Here is a 16,793-nt window from a genome sequence, read left to right on the forward strand (position 1 = left end):
GTGTATAAACGAATTTCTCAGAGACGCCCTTCTCACAAACTGCGCAGAAAACAGACAACTGTACTGCACAGTGCAAAGGTGAGAAGAGTTTGGGAGGAGTTGGAGATGTGCGATAAAAATGAGCCGGGTCGACTATGTTCAGCATCACAAGGAGGAAGTTCACTAGATGCACAATGATATGCATGTAGTGATTTATAAGCATGCAGACTAACTGTGCTTCTTTATCAGATTCACAAGTCTGCAGAGAGTCAGTCTTCTTTAAATATCTCTCTGTAACTGATGAATAAATTTACTTGTTAAACTCTGTATTGACACAGTTGAAATTTGCTCTAACACACTGAAGGCATCTTATATTTAACATCTGGCATATAACGCATGTCTGCTATATTTTTCCTGGCAAATGGAAGCAAATCCAAATACTCGGCCAGCAGCAATTAATAATTAGTGCTGCCTGTTTGTGGTCTGGGACACTTATAAACCAGGTCATTTCTCACCACGTGCAGAGTGAAGGTAGTTGTGTCGTCTGGATTAGTGTTAGTTTTGCTACACTGGAATCACTTATGTCAAGTAAACTGCAAGTACTGTAAGTGATTATTGATTCATCTGTTCATCATGTTATACATTAATAGTTTGTTTTATAAAAAAGATGCCCATCACAGTTTTCCAAAGCCCAGGCTGACGTATTCAAACTGATTGTTTTGTATAACCAACAGTGAAATGTGGGTGTTTTTCTCAGGGAAATGACATAAATGATTAATCAGTGATTAAATAATAATAGTTTTGGCTTAGTGTTGTCAAAAATATTGATACATATTCATTCTAGATATGTGAAATGGTTTCAAAACTTAATTTCGGCAGTGTTGATACACCTGTAGCAGCTGCTCGTTCTGGCTCTCTTTTGTTGTTAATGTTTACAGCAGTCATTCTGCTGTTCTCTGCTGCTAACAATGCAAAGAAAAGTAATAGTCGTCATTTTGTAGTCTTGTTATAATAATCTTTTAATAAAAATAAATACATTTTGTGCCCTTAATGTCAGTTTTTTTCGACTGTGGTATTGCAGAATATCGATATTTTTTAAGGTAATGTGTGGAAATTACAAATTCCAGTGTCGTGACAACACTGTTTAAGCTCTAAACTAGAGCTATCAGCTGCTAAGGGAATCATAAAAAGTTTCTTTCTTTTTTTTTAAGATATTTTTTTGGGCCATTTTGCCTTTAATGGACAGGACAGGTAAGTGTGAAGGGGGGAGAGAGAGAGAGAGGGGATGACATGCAGCAAAGGGCCACAGGTTGGATTCGAACCCGGGCCGCAGCGGCAACAGCCTTGTACATGGGGCGCCTGCTCTACCACTAAGCCACCGACGCCCCTGTAGAAAGTTTCTTAACTCTGTAACTTGTACCATTTCTAAATAATGATAATAATAAATTTATGTCTATGACACCTTAAAGAACAGGGTTCACAAAGTGCTTTGACAGACAAAGCAAAAGCAGAATACTCAAGACAACAATAGAACAACAGAAAGAAAAACAGAAAGGCCAAACAAAAGCAAGACAAGATTAATCGTAAATAAATACAAACAAAAAGAATAAAAGCAGTAAAAAAGGTGACAGAAAAAAATCATAGAAAGACGACATTACATAAAAATGGTCCTATAAAAAATGTTTTTCAGAAGTGATTTAAGAGAAGTCTCTGATTCTGTCAGCCTTATATCATCAGCCGAGGCACCCTGTTGGCGAAAGCACAGTCATCTTTAAGTTTAAGCTTTGACTATGGACCAGACAGGAAGTCCCCACCTGAGGATCTGAGGATGCACACTGGCTCATATGGGGTCAGCATTTTTGCTTTGCAGCTTGGAGCAAAACCCAGACATGAGTTAAAATGATCAGGTAAATCTTCAAATTGATTCTAAATCGAACAGGGAGCCAGTGGGGAGAATGCAGCATTGGGGTGATGTGATGTTGTCTGTTTAAACCAGTAAGAAGCCAAGCTGCTGCATTCTGAGCTAGGTGCAGGCGAGAGAGTGACTTTTGGTTGATGCCAGAAAGGAGGGAGTTACAGTAAATGCAGATAATGTTATTTCTGCTCCATAGCCATAAGCATCTTCATGTGTCTGTGAAAGAGACACTCATCTATGTGTGTCAGTATCAGTGCATCAAGGTTCAGCCCTGACTGTGTTCATGTATGGCTTCTTTTTTCGCCTGTGTGTCCGTGTGTGTGTGTGTGTGTGTGTGTGTGTGTTCATCCCTGACCAGAGTGCAGAGCATGTGCAGGAATGTTAATGTCTTCTTCCTTTGTTGTCCGTGCAGACAGCCGAGTGTGACTGTGCATATTCATGAAGCTGCCTTCCTGGAACACGTTAACTTTTACCAAGGAGAGAACATAGATAAAAAAAAAATGAGATGAAGAAATTGAAAGGCAGCAAAAAGATTCATAGTGTATATAGAAATAGAGATAGGGGGTAGAAAGATGTATCAAAATAAGAAGATGAAGTAAGAGATGTTAGATGGTGACAGATGTCAGAGTCCTGTCAGCAAACTCTTTTTCACACGTATATTTCAGTTCATTAATCTCTTGCAGTTGCAACAGGAAGCAAAGTTTTTCCATGTTAGTTGCTCTGGCAGTCAGTCAGCGTGAGGTGTTGTGTTAACTATAAAAAGCTTCCATGTGAACAGGTCATACGGTCCAGCTTTGAGTCTTGAAAGCTGTTTTAAAATGAATTAAAAAGGTGTTGTTTATTTTTTGTGCCTGTTTGATGTCAGAAATTTAAATACTTAAGATTCATACAGTATTTCTGTGCTGATGAGTTTTCTATGCTCATTAAGTTATCGAACTGAGAGTCAGTTTTATAACCCATCTTCTTAATCCAGCAGAAAACATATATATAATTTTGCCGAGTTAAATCAAATGGTCTCCTGTCTGCAGGGTAGACTGAGGCTTCAGCAGGAAAAGCAGATAAGCTACTCTCGTTTTTATCAGCACAAAAGCCTTTGCTGCTGATTGTAGCTTTTTTTGTAGCTCCCAATCTCCCCACTATAACCACAGGCTATCAGTGCAGCAGTCACCAAGTCACCACTGTTTTCATGACTCACTGTTTTCACCACTGATAACCAGCTGGATCAGTCACTTCATTTGAAATCATTTCCCTGTCAGCATTGCAAAGTATTTGTGAAAATAGATGAAACAATCAATATGTAAGTGTTGTGTGGTGTTAACATTTATTTGCCTGATCTGGCATTGTGTTTCAGAGTAAGTGTGAATCTGTTGCGTGAGTGTATTGTGACCGTGTGATGTGTGTGTATGTTATAAAAGATAAAAGGGGGAGATCCCTTTGAGTGAGCTGCTGTGTTGAGTGGCTTTATCAGTGTTGGGAAATGCGGAGAATGTGTTTGATGTAAGGGGAGCAGGAGTGCGATGGAGCAAAAGCGAGCATTGACAGATTTGTAGAGATATCGGAGTCAATTTGTCATCTTGAATTTTTGAAGATCTGTACGATCAAACCTCAAAAAGTCTTCACTTTCAGGTGTAGTGACAGATCATTTGTTTCGAGATCTGTAAGAATGAGAAAATACACAGAGCTTGACTGAGCGTATACACTTAAAGCAAGTCTGTTTCTAACCTTATGTGTATTGCGTATTTGATGGTTGAGGAAGGGTTTTCCTGAGAGCTGCCCAGTAAGACCAGTGCTGCTGTCGAGCATCTGTATTGCATCAGCTGGAGGAAACGTTGCTTCGCCAGAGGGCATTTCCACAGTACTTATTCCTGTCAGGTGTTCCAGAAGACTCCACATTCCTGATGAGTTAAACATTCATGATTAGATACTTAAACAGTAGGGATGCACCGATTGTGAAATATTGGGCCGATACTGATACAGATGTTTAAAATAACAATTTGGCCGATACTGAAGTTTTTTTTTCATTGTTGTTTATGTTGGTAGCTATGCCCTTTTGGTGCTATGGAAACAAAGAAATCTTCATTATTAAAAAATAATCCCTCACAACACGATCTTTGAGTGGGCACAAATTCAATAATATTAATATAACCTTTTTAAAAATGAAAAACATCTTTATTAGAAACTGCTTCAAAGGCCTGTTTACTACATTTACTATATCACAATTTTCTCTCTAACATCTGTTTTCATATTGATTTCATTTTAATTTATCCTTTAAACAGACTGATTCAAGTTGCTCGCCTGAAACAAAGTTTTACAAGATTACTTTTGAACTTATCATGATAACATTATAAGTTACCTTCACACAATACTAATTTTTACTGAATTGACATTGAACCCATCATAATGTATCTCTATGCAACCTCAGTTAGCTGTTAGTTCCAGCTACCATGTGCTAACAGCTAACAGCTAACGTAAAGTACCTCTCCTTCTGCGGATATCAACAGGGATTTGTTGTTCATAATATAGTATTATCAAGGAAACAATAGGATGCATCCCCTGGTGCGACCACAGTGAGTTTACCGTGTCTTTTTGTCACAAAGTTGTCCCTGGAAGATCTCTGTTCATCCCAAACACATTTTCTGTTGTTCCCAGGATGACGAAACATGGTTATAGTCTTGAGCCCTAGATTTTAGCCTGTGCAAAATTGGTGAGACACAACAGAAAAACATCGGCCACTGCCATTGCTGAATGCAGTCTTATTTGCCGATAGGCTGATGGCAGTCAACAAAGTGAATATCAGCCGTTAAAATGGTGCATCCCCATAAAGCAGTAATTCTTTCTGCTATGCTGATCTTTACCTAACATGCAGCAGAATTATTTTATTTAGAAAGTATTATGGAGTACAGAGTGACGGGGTAAGCACTTCAAAGAGGGAGGACTGAGTCCAGCCCCCTTGTTGACCCTGATGGAGAGGTGTTCATGATCAAAGCAGTAAATGCCTTTAAGCCTCAGCTCATCTGTTTGTAACTGATCATGACCTCTGACCTACCTGTGGAGGAAGACACCAGGAAAACAAAGAATTTACCCACAGGAAGAACTAGTATATTTGCATAGATCATCAGCTGATTCAAAGCAGCACCTGTTTCAAGAGAGGAATTTTGTTTTCAGAAAAGTATGTAAAATGCACTGTAGTTAAGATGCAAAGCAAGGTGAGATCCAGTAGATCACTTGTCAATCAAACATTGATCAGATTTATTCTTTAAAGTTGACCAAGCTTTATCGACGTATCGATTAGATGGTGTTAAAGATGGGAAACAGAGATGAGAATGTCACTTAGGTTCTGAGGCGGAACTCTTAGCTTTGCCTTTATTGACTCTGCAGCAAGAGGACAAATTCACTGTCATTTGTCAAGCTGGACAGCACACTTGGTGTCTGCTCTCATGACAGACAGAGGCATTCACATTCACTCTTTCGTTTGTGTGTGTGTGTGTGTGTTTGTGTGTGTAATAATGAGTGAGTTGTTCTTGAGTGTTAAGCTTCAGGCAAATTGCAACACCGAGTCGAGCGAAAGATGACAGAGGCACATGGAATGTTTATGTGTGTGTAACCTGTGCGAGTTATGTAAATGGGTGTATTGTTGGCATGCAGACTGGCGGAATTTTAAAGCACCTGTTTATCTGAAGCAGAGCAGGATGTAATAACTTACTTAGATTCCTCTTTTACGAGCTCGCACGACATTCATAAATCTCTTTGAGAAGAGGTAAGAGCAGCCAAATTTGGAAACCTGTAATTTTTTTTTAAAGTAACAGTTGCTTGTGAATGCTTGTGTGTCAGACATCAATCTTGTCCAGATGATGTTGACCCCAAACCAAAACCCTACTTGAATTTATTAAAGGTCTAGTATGTAGGGTTTAGTGGCATCTAGTGGTGAGGTTGCAAATTGCAACCAACTCAATACTCCTCCCTTTCCAAATGTGTAGGAGAATCTACAGTGGCTGCACTTGTGCCACCAAATTCAAGCCACCATTTCAACATAAAAATGCAAAAGGCCCTCTCTGGAGCCAGTGTTTGGTTTGTCCATTCTGGGCTACTGTAGAAACATGGCGGTGCATGGTTGGCTCTGTGGAAGAGAACCCGCATGTAGAAATGAAGGGCTCTTTCTAAGGTATCAAAAACATAACAATTCTCAGTTTCAGATGATTATACACTGATAAAAACATAATTTAAAATACCATATTCCAATAGATCCTCTTAAATCCTGCACACTGGTCCTTTAAGACTTCATGAAGACTTCATAAAGTCTTCAGATGTATTTTCTCTTCACCTGTGAAGAGAAAATACATCGTTGTACTTGTATTTCCGGGTTTACTTTTTTAAATTGCTGCATTTCCTTGTTCCCAAGACGTCGACGTGCTAAATGTCTTTTTTTTTTTTTTGGCTTCTACAAATGGACGATTGTCGCTCCAGAATTTAACAGTCAAACCAGTTACATTATTGTAGATGATGAAAAGCTCCCGGCATCTTCACTCACTGTAGCCTTAGTAGACCAGAATGCACTGCAGAACGGGTTAAACATTACACCTGCTAAACATCAGCATGCTGACATTAGCATTTAGCTCGAAGCAAAAGTACATCCTCCCAAAGCTGATAGCATGGCTTTAGACTCTTATGCAGAATTTGACGGTATGGCGCAGCTTTAACCCGCTTATTTGTGGTTTCTGATTAGCAAAAGTTGTAGATAGTACTTGGGACACCTTGGTAAAGGTTCTAAGCAAGCTAAGTTGATATTGAAAGGTGGAGTTAAAACTCTGTAGACCACTGATTGGTTAGAGAGAAACATATGAGTGTGACATTGGACATCGTGCATACACCCACCATTTTTAAATAGCCAAACTACCGTCAACATCGATAACAGTTTTTGGATTTACTTGACCCAGATTTTAGAAAAAGTGCAGACATTTCTCAGTTTGGTTGCCAATGAAAAGTGGTGTCATGCTGAAGATGGTGTCACGGCACCACCTACATTGAAGGGCTACTATCCCCAGTGGAAAACAAAATAAAGTGTCTGGTAGTCGAGTTGAGTCGAGCCGAACCATGCAATTTAAATGAGGCATTAGTAATCAATTCACTAGCAAGGACCACGCCACAACGATGTGCAGTTTAAAGATTTAATGATGTGATTGTCAGAGTAATGGTTATGAATGGGGTGGTGATGAATGGGGGAGTGCAGATTTGCAGATGAGTGAATCAGGATGGAGATGACGTCATCGGAGGGTCGGACTGGGTGAGGTGTAGATGGGGGTGAAGAGACTCAGTGTGGGGGTTCCGTCTCGTGTCTTGATGAGCCCGTGCTGTTAGGAAGCCCCCCAGTCGATGCCTAGAGTGAGATGAGGAGAGGCACACAGCGGATTGACAAGATAGAGGAACAGAGGGGGAGGGAGGGTGGGTTCGAGAGATCTGAGAGGCCTGTGGTAGCGCTGTGCTGGTATATATATGTTAGTCAGGTAATTAGGGGAGTGGTTGAGGCGTGGTCCTGCTCCTGAACCTAAGTTAAACAATTAACTCCATTAAATTATTCATCAGTATGTTTTATTTGTTTGAACAGAAATTATGTAACCACAGCCTGCTTTTGACTTAGTGCAACACGTATGCAACCACTGCATGGGCGCTGGCAAAAGGCCTTCTGTGAAATGTAGCAAAGTATAAAAAGTAGAGAGAACACTATATGAATATAGTACTGAAGAACTGAACATGATAGATGAGTTTGGGGAGTGTGAGAGTATCTAAGGGTGGATTTTTTTCTGTACATAATGAGAACATAAAATCATCCCTCCCTCAACAAAAGGCTCACATGAAGGCCTGGAGCCAGAGATCAACCAGAGACACGTGGATGATTTAGATGCCCCCAGTGTCCTCACTTAACCCTCTGTAGATGTGAACACCAACAAAATGTTCTCACTTAAGAGTGTTGCCCTCATCTTGCTATCCTTGTAACACACAGACACACACACACACATACAGCAGAGGGTAGTTCTTAAACTTGTCGACAGCCACACACACTACCATTTACACTTGAACACTCAAGTATGCACCAGCAGAGCAACACCATAAATATAGAAATAGTTTGGCGACAGTTGTAGGGGGGCAGGCAGGCCTACACACACACACACACACACACACACACACACACACACAAACCGCAGTCTGGCCAGCTGCTATGGGAAGAGGAGAGGTTTTGAATGGGAGTGACAGCTGTGGATTCCTCAGCATGAAGGAGGGAAAGAAAGACAGACAGGAGATAGAGTGAGAGCGAGAGGAAGATAAGTTGGAGAAGGAATGAGTGAGTGTTAGTGAGAGCAAAAGGTGGCAAGAAAGAGAGAGTGTTCACGTAATAAAGCAGACTGAAAAACATTTAATTAATCTGAAAGAAACAAGAGGCATTAGAGACTTAATGAAATGAAGGGGTCTTTATTACAATGTATGGAACCTGAAACCTGAACTGAAATAACACATTTACTCAGTATTTGTGTGCAAAGCACTTAGGTCTGATGGGAGAGAGAGCTTCCAGAGTAAAGACCATGTGATCCTAACTGTCAGTACCAGACTATTCATAGAGATCCTGTGTTGTGCAAGGCCGATTTAGCAACTCTGTAGATTTTTTAAGTGAATACACCCTCACCTCCTGCACCTTTTACCCTATCACAGTGGGCTCTTAATCACCTCCATACTGATGCATGCATTTAGCCCTACACTAAACAGTGATTGTTGTAAACAACAGTAAATCAACAATAAATTAAATGCAAAATTAATGCAAAATTGTTGCTCTAAACTATAGGTGTCTTTTTGGTCTTTTCTGGGAAGATGCTTTGGTTCATAGGAAGTGATGAGTTTTACATTTCCAAAAGAACAGGTCATAGATACGGTCAGTATTAATGGGAACACCCATAAGATGTCACATCCTTATACATCAAGGGGAAAAACCACCGCATTCGCTACCATGCTGAAGAGTCGCTTTGTGGTTTTCCACACGTCAAATAAATTTAAAAATCCAGAGTTAAAGGGTGTTTTTCAATCTAGACCCTATTTTTCCCATGTTATGTGTCTGAAGTGACTAATGGGAAAATTTTTGGAAATTGGTCCAAGAGCAAGAGCGAGAGCGCTGCAGTCGGCAGGGTCAGGCTACAATGTAAGCATTCCAGACAATATTTGCACCATGAAAATACGTCGCCTATAAGTGCTAATTTTTGCCACTAACATGCTCAGATTATTTTAATTTTCTGCAAGATTATTGAAAGGATCCCTACAGAGAAAGACCATTTTGTTAAAGAGTAAGATCCTTTTTGTTTAACCAGAAACAGCCCCAAAATCACTTCCATCAAACCCACCAGACTCCATTTGAATAAACAGTAATTTAATCATTGTAAAACACACTATAGTCCACAGAAATAAAATAAAACTCACAGAAGCCATCTTGGTTAGTCTTTTCACTGTTCCAGCAATCACCAACTCTGGTTTGGTTGAAATAAATCCTTAATTCACCCAGTTAGATGTGAAAATATGCTGGCTCTACACACACTAAAATTACTGTTTATTTAAATGGAGTCTGATGGGTTTGGCGATAGTGATTTTGGGGATGTTTCTGGTTAAACAAAAAGGAACGCTTTATCCAAACAGTGTTAGATTGTTTAGCCACTTGTAAAAAAAAAGAAAACATTCTGAGCCTCTAAGGACCTGTAGTTCTGGAGGTTGCAGATCCCTACATTTTAACAATATAGCACATCGTCAAAACATAGGCTAATGGCACGAGTGATGTAGCAGTCTATTACATCATGGCGTTAATGGCTGTAGGATAGTGATACTGTATTATAGTGAGTGTAATTAATCATAGCTATAATAAATCATCAATATAAATAAATAACTGTCTCTGGTATGATTTTAAAAGTCACACTTTCCCAACATTTACAGGCTGGGTAAAAAGACTGTTTCCCCCGCCATTTCTCTATCTATTGTTTTAAAATAATAGTGAAAAGATTGGGTGTCATAAATGACCCGCAACACCCAACATGGTTCAAAAAGACATATAAAACACATAGCACCACCTACAGAAACTCAAATGTTGTCAAACTGAAAATCCTGAGACGAAGATGTCTCATTGGTGCAACCACTTTGATTGACAAGTGATCTGTGCAGAAACACCACACCACTACACTTCCCCAAAACTGAAGTAAGCATACTGTAGCATTGCAAAAGCAATGCAACAGTCAGCTGAAATTACCCATGCTGGGAAACAGTGTGATTGGCAGAGATTGTAACCGACTATAGACATCCTGTGTCTGCACTTTTATTTGAAAAAACAACAACACCCTTCACATTGTTATGTAATGGCACATTTAAAGGAATAGGTCAACACATTGAGAAATACATTTATTCTCCATGCCAAGAGTCAGATGAGAAGATTGATCCCACCCTGTGTCTGGCTGTTTCATATGAAGCCAGGAGATGCTTAGCTTGGCTTAGCAAAAAGACTGGAGACAGGGGAAGCAGCTAGCCTGGCTTGGCCAAAAGGTAACAAAGCAAAACTAAAAAAGGGAAAAACCAGTGTTTCCCAAAAATGTTTGTTATTTCTTTAATAGTATGTGTGTGTAAAAAAAAAAAAAAATAATAATAATTATTGTTATGCTAACAGCAGCGCATCCCCATCCAACAATTAACATGATAGGCTCTTTCGAAATAGCGCCCCTACAGGTTAAGTTAAATTTAGGTTTAGAAAAAGAATCATGATTGGGCATCATCACATTATGTACTTAACGTAACATGAAAATAGGATGTAATGACGTTATGACGTGACGATGTGATGTGACACGTACGTAACTTAAAATAACTTAATGCTGAATTTTAGTTTCACACATGTCACAAACCCCGGTCTCCTGGGTCAAAGTCCTGTGCTTGTTTGACCTGTCCACTAACCCATGTCTTACATGGACTTTGTTGCTCTTTATACTACGTGAGCTGACTTCCTCCTTTGCTCCCATCGTATGAAAGCAGGCAGCCCGCAGTGCATAGGTCACATGATCACAGTCTCCTGGCTCACGATTACTTAGGTTACATGTGAATTGCAGCTACTTTTTGTAGGTATACGTAGGAACAATGAATGTGAACAGCCTGACAATGACAATGTTCTCATGTAACAAGTTGTTTTACTCACAAACATGATGGCCTGGTTTCCTCCAACTATAGTTTGGAGGATCTTGGATCTAACTTATTTTAGTTATACAAGAAAACATTTAATCCCTTTTAGCCCCACAAACATTAGAAATAGATGAAACACAATTTAACTGGATTGTCAATAGTTTACTTAGTAGTTTTCCATGTTCCCGTACGGGTGTGTTTTGTGAGTGATTGTGTGTTCAGTACATTAGTGTGTTGCCTTCAGGGCCACTGTTAGTCATTAATCTGAGTCGTTAATGGATGGCAAAGCCCTGAGCATTTTCACTAAAGCCATACATCGAGAGGAACGGGAACACAGATTTAGGAGTGTGTGAGTGAGAGTCAAAGAAGCCGTGGTTGTTTTGGTTTTACCGTCTGAGCATGCAGTCCGATGGGGAAGTTTACTGCCGTAGGGCTCGAGGGCACTGCGGCAGCAGCGTCACAACATCAGCAGGGGGAGGAGAGGGGAGGAAATGGGAGTCTAAACTCAGCTCTTAAACAGGAAGCCACCCTGGTTCTGTCATTGTTGTGTTTTTATAGACTCAACTTCCTGCCGGCCCCGACCACCCCCGTTACCATGGTTACAATCCCTGTTGTTTATGGGATGGATTGTAAAGATCCTTCACTGGCAAGCACTGATGGTCACCACTGGCCAAAGTGTCACAATTAAAAAAATCTGTAGTGTAGGAGAAGCTGAAATGCTCTTGTTGTGCAACAGGGTGCTTTAAAAAGTGTAAAGGCTTGAGAAGTCTTAAAATCCCTCCTGCAGTGTTAATAGAGGTCTTAAATTTCATCACAGCATTCATATCTTGCTAACCTTTTTCTTTATTTGCACATTTTAAGTTTCATGTCAAAAGTTAAAATTCTTTAAAAAGCCTTTTCTGTCAGAAGTCTGCAGATACACCTCCAGACAAGGTGCCTCTACTGTGTCAATGAAATGATGAAATCAACAGTTTGGTGTCGGTCAGTGTCAACAAATAGAGACAGAGATAGAGAGAAGGAGGGAGGGAGAAGAAAGAGAAGGAGTTAAAGAAAAGAGGATGTGGCCGACAGTAAAAGATGACTGGAGGGGAGTGGAGCTCTCTGTCTAATTATAGATCCTGCTGTGAGCTGGCTGAGGCAGAAGTGCTACTGGGGTTTTCACATAGCCGGATATTTACAAGACAAACACGGGTATGTGCCTTTGACTTTATCCTTTACCTTGTGTGTTTTGCGTGCACGTGTGCAGGCTTGTTGTCTTTGTGGACATTTATATCTTGTAAATGGAAGGTGAAACCTGTTGTGTCAAACTCTTTTGATCTTACTGCGCACTGGAAGTCTGCTGTGGTGTCTGACAAAGTGTGATGATCGAGTCCAGCATAGAGCTGAAGGCGAAAGAAAGAGAGATAGAGGAGGGTTTTTTTCTTGTGTTAATTAATTCCCTCTGTGTCTGTCTCGTTCATTCTGCAAGACTCTTCTTGCACTGCTGTCACTAGTACACTTGTTTTAACAGCAGCAGCAACACTGTGTGTCTGTGTGTGTGTGTGTGTGTATGTGTGTGTCTGTGTGAGAGCTTGCTGACCTAACAGACAGCAGCCTTGGATGTTTATGGAAACTCACTGAGGACTTAGGAAACTGGACCCACGCTGCATTATACATCAACCTTCCTCCGTTACTGTCACACACACACACACTCACAGGCACGTACACTCCGTCCTCTCTGTCGGCTGTGCACAAACACTCTTACACATGCACGAACACACCTGTTGTACAAATCCATGCATGCATCTCTAATGCCACTACGCTTTCTCTAGTGCACGTTGTAACTTCCGTACAGACGATCAGTTGAAATGCACCTTTAACGTGAATGAGAACATCCACTGTGGGATCGGTTGCAGGAGGCCACTGACATTGGCCTGTGTGTTATTGCACAGTAGCTGTGTCTGTTTTGGGATCGTGCTATTTTGGGTTCCTTTAGTGTCCCACTGGTTTGTTCCTATGGGAAAGCTATACATGTTAAATGTCAATATGGTGTATCTATCTAAGTGTTTTAAGAACTGACAGTTTCATTTTTTAACAACTTTGAAAAGTCATGTTTTTGGGAGTTATTTAAAGGGTCCATTTTTAGATTTCATACTTTATTCATATGGTCTAAGACAGTACCAAATATTAGCAAACAGCTCTCTCCCAAATCCAAAAACGAGAGTGCTTTAACTCAAACTTGTGATGACACCATGTTTTAAGTCTGGAGCTGCTTCATAGACAATGAATGCTAAAATATGTTGTAGATGACACTGAGAGCACCCAGGGGAATGTTCTGAGTGTATGGGTACATTTTCAGAACTGAAAACACTGCAATAGAATAAAGCTCATTTGGATATGAAAAAGAAAAAGACGTTCTGTCCATAAAATCAGTCTCCCATTCATTATCTATGGACCGGCTCCAGACATTAAACTTAACATCACAGTTTTGATACTTACTTCTTTTGTTTCTAGCTTTTATAGAGAGTAGCTTGTGATCACACATACTGATTGAACCTTCCTGGCCATGGAAATAACATATTGGAATTCTTAATTTAGGTGGTGTTCCCCTAAAAAATGTCCTGGAGAGACTGTTGTCCTGTTTCAGTTGGACTCCCTGCAGTAATTTATCTGTTGTCTGTTTTCTTGACGAATCCCTGAAAACCTTCTGTTATGATAAATGGAGGCCGTATTTGAGGCAACTGTCTAGAGGAAGGTTAAAAATGCACTTTCAGCATAAAGTTGAGTTTTGGCTTTTCTAAATCAGGAAGTGAGGAATTGCAAGAGCTTTGACAATATACAACTGTACAATTTTGGTGCCAGTTAATTCCCTAAATTTCTGTTCGTAGCCTGTTGGCTCTGAACTGTTGCTCTGACAGGAGGGTAATACTTAGTGCTGAAACCTTAGGCCTTTTATTTGATTGATCTATTGATAATCGATTGAATGTGTGAGTGATTTATTTATATACCAAACATTTGCTGGCTTCGGCTTCTTTCTTTTTTTAATATCTTTACATTTTACAGTTGATTTTAGTCACACAATTTCAAGTAGTTGGTAACCTTTACAACTTTTTGCCATATTTGCTGAAACTCTAACTGCATCCACTCAATAGCACATGAGATAAATAGTCTGTACAAAAAACATCATGTCACTGCTCATGAGCTGCGGTCAAACTGTCAAACAGGTCAGCGCTGATCAAGTATGAATGAAGATTTTTTACTGCATTGTCTATTTTTGCCTCATATGTTTTCAGAAACATATTTTAGTGTACTGTTTAGCTGTAAAATGAGAATGTTTCCTCCAGCCTGTGGGCAGTGCTTCGTTTTGGCTTGACTGTTTTCATCTTGCAGCCCTAGTAGTATTAATCTACTAGGTCTTGTTTTAGAATGAAACTAGGTTTGTTTGCAAAAATACATCTCATTAGTCACTGAATATCACAAAAGTGACACAATGAGTGTTGTGCTACACTGGAAACCAGTTTTTTGCTCTAAGACGTAATATCCATGTTCTGTTATTCCAGATGAATATTGGATCAGAAAATGGAAACTTATTTGCTAAAACATATTTGCTAAATTTGTCAAAAGGAGAGCTGAGCATTTCATATACAGCCTCATAATTCATAATAAGTGTTATTATTTTTTTTCCGTCTCCATTTGCTTAAGGAAAGCCAGACTTGAACCTGCGGCTTTGACCCCGCGTTTGTTTGCTTTAGATGAAATGGGAACTGTTTTCTTTGGCAATGAGCTGCAAAGACATGCTGTAAACTTGGATCAGTAATTCTTTGGAATGAATACTCACACTTACACACACACACATACACACAGCAATTCATAAGGTGTTCCAAGTAAGTGCAAACATTGTTGAGCTGACAGAACTAGGAAACAAATGTTTTTTATTGCAGGGGCACAAAGACAGAGATATGAAAGAGACGCGAAAGAGATGCTGTTGCAGCCTATTTTATGCAAATAACCTTTTCAACGCACATGCACACAGACATTATAATAACACAGCTGCGCGCCACTCTAGGCTTCAGGAGAATGGGATGATGGGAGTGATAGAGATGGAGTCAAGAGGAGAATGCTTGACAGCAGTGTCAGGTTGTCCTGTCAGCCCCTTCTCCTTGTGTCTCTCACTCCATGTTTCCTCCCTTTTATTGTCTCTCAGTCAACTCCATGAAGTGCCTTAATTTGCATCAAAGTATTATTTTCAGCAGCCTCACAGATACCCTGAGGTAATGACGACTTTATCTACTGAAAGTAGCTGTTGCCTCTAAAAGGTGTAGTGTGATTTAGACACACTCGCACACACTGTACAGTCAGAACAGAAGAAAGCGTTGTAGCTATATTTGGATGTGTGTCAAGACAAAGTGGTGGCATCTGCTCAGTTGGTTGCTGACTTTGTACAGCCTGAGAATCTATCACTAGTGGCACTATGCTGGCTGTCAGCTCCTCCTTGAGTGTGTAGAAATTGACACTCATCTGCAGGTTGTTAAAGATTGCTGATCAACTGGCCTTTCTTGTCATTTAGCTTCCTCATTTTTTCATTTGGTCTGGTCTGTCCATTTTCTCTTTCTATTTTTTATTTTATTGCCCCTATTCTCTTGCACTGCGTAGCTTTTTCACTCCTCAGCTTTCACTCTGCCAACATCTTTCCACTCCATGAGACAGAATGGAGAGAGAGAGAGGGATATAGGAAACTAGAAAGAGAGAGGGAGAGAGCTTTGTATATCCTTGTCTTACCTGTAGAACGAGTCCTGACTAAGCAGAACTCATGTTAAGAATAAAAGAATAGAGAGGGGAGGAATCCGTAGGAAGGGATTACCAAGGCAGTTGGATAGGCTGTCTTTGTCTCACACACACATCTACACACACACATGAACGTGCACCAAGTATGTTGTTTTGTGTATATGGAGAACATGTGTCTAATCTTTCAGATAAATCAGCACATTCCCAACGGCCTCTATAACCAGACCGGCTGTATCGTACTGTGTCGTTGGTGATTTTCATAATGACACTCCCACGCATACTCACACAGACACATACAGACACAGACACACACACACACACACACACACACACAATGTTTAGTTTTACTGTGCATTGTTTCAAGAGAAGCTGACTGTACTGGACTAAGGTCCTGGTTGATTTGGCAACACCTGTGGTTACTGCCGGTAACAACAATAACACAGGTCTCAGATTCCGTCCAAAATTACACACCTTGAGCAGCTACTGTCAGAAACACAAAAGAAGAAGGACTCCTGTACAGTCTCTCTGTTGAGCTGTAGGCTGAGTTGTGGGCATCACTTTGTTTTAGTAAAGAAGACTATAGAAGGCTGTCAATGACGTGTCCTGCAGTATCTGTCACATCCACGCATCTTTTTATGTTCATGCCTCATTCATGGGTGTGTATTTGGTAGTAGGCTTGGGTAATGGGACTAGATACTTTTAAGGTATTGACTGAAATAACCAAGTACCTAGTAGTTTGGTCTCCATCGTCTCCAATCAAACGATACCTGCATTTGATCCTTTTTGCGCTGGGAGTCTGATGCCGAATCAGCAAACTTTCTGTTACTGCCATCTCAGGAGTTGTTCTTCTCCCGGTGAACAGTTAAATGTCTGCCCAGCTGATATAACACCAAGCTGGTAAACAGTGTTAACAAACTCACAACACCGAAACAGCTTGACTCTGATGTTA

The 16,793-nt window shown here is 40.2% G+C and overlaps 1 protein-coding gene across 3 annotated transcripts in view; it reads left to right on the plus strand.

Annotated features, from left to right (window-relative positions):
* hdac7a (histone deacetylase 7a) overlaps positions 1-16,793 on the plus strand; it is an 80,907-nt gene that overhangs the window by 28,505 nt on the left and 35,609 nt on the right. The window contains exon 1 of one of the 3 annotated variants that reach the window (XM_050064407.1): positions 12,167-12,271. The exons of the other annotated variants lie outside the window; for them this stretch is intronic. The gene's annotated coding sequence lies outside the window, so the exon portion shown is untranslated. Of the gene's footprint in view, positions 1-12,166; positions 12,272-16,793 lie in introns of those variants that run through there. 3 annotated transcript variants of the gene reach the window in all.

Source organism: Epinephelus moara, chromosome 16 (assembly GCF_006386435.1).
Source record: "Epinephelus moara isolate mb chromosome 16, YSFRI_EMoa_1.0, whole genome shotgun sequence".
NCBI classification, from domain to species: Eukaryota; Metazoa; Chordata; class Actinopteri; order Perciformes; family Serranidae; genus Epinephelus; species Epinephelus moara.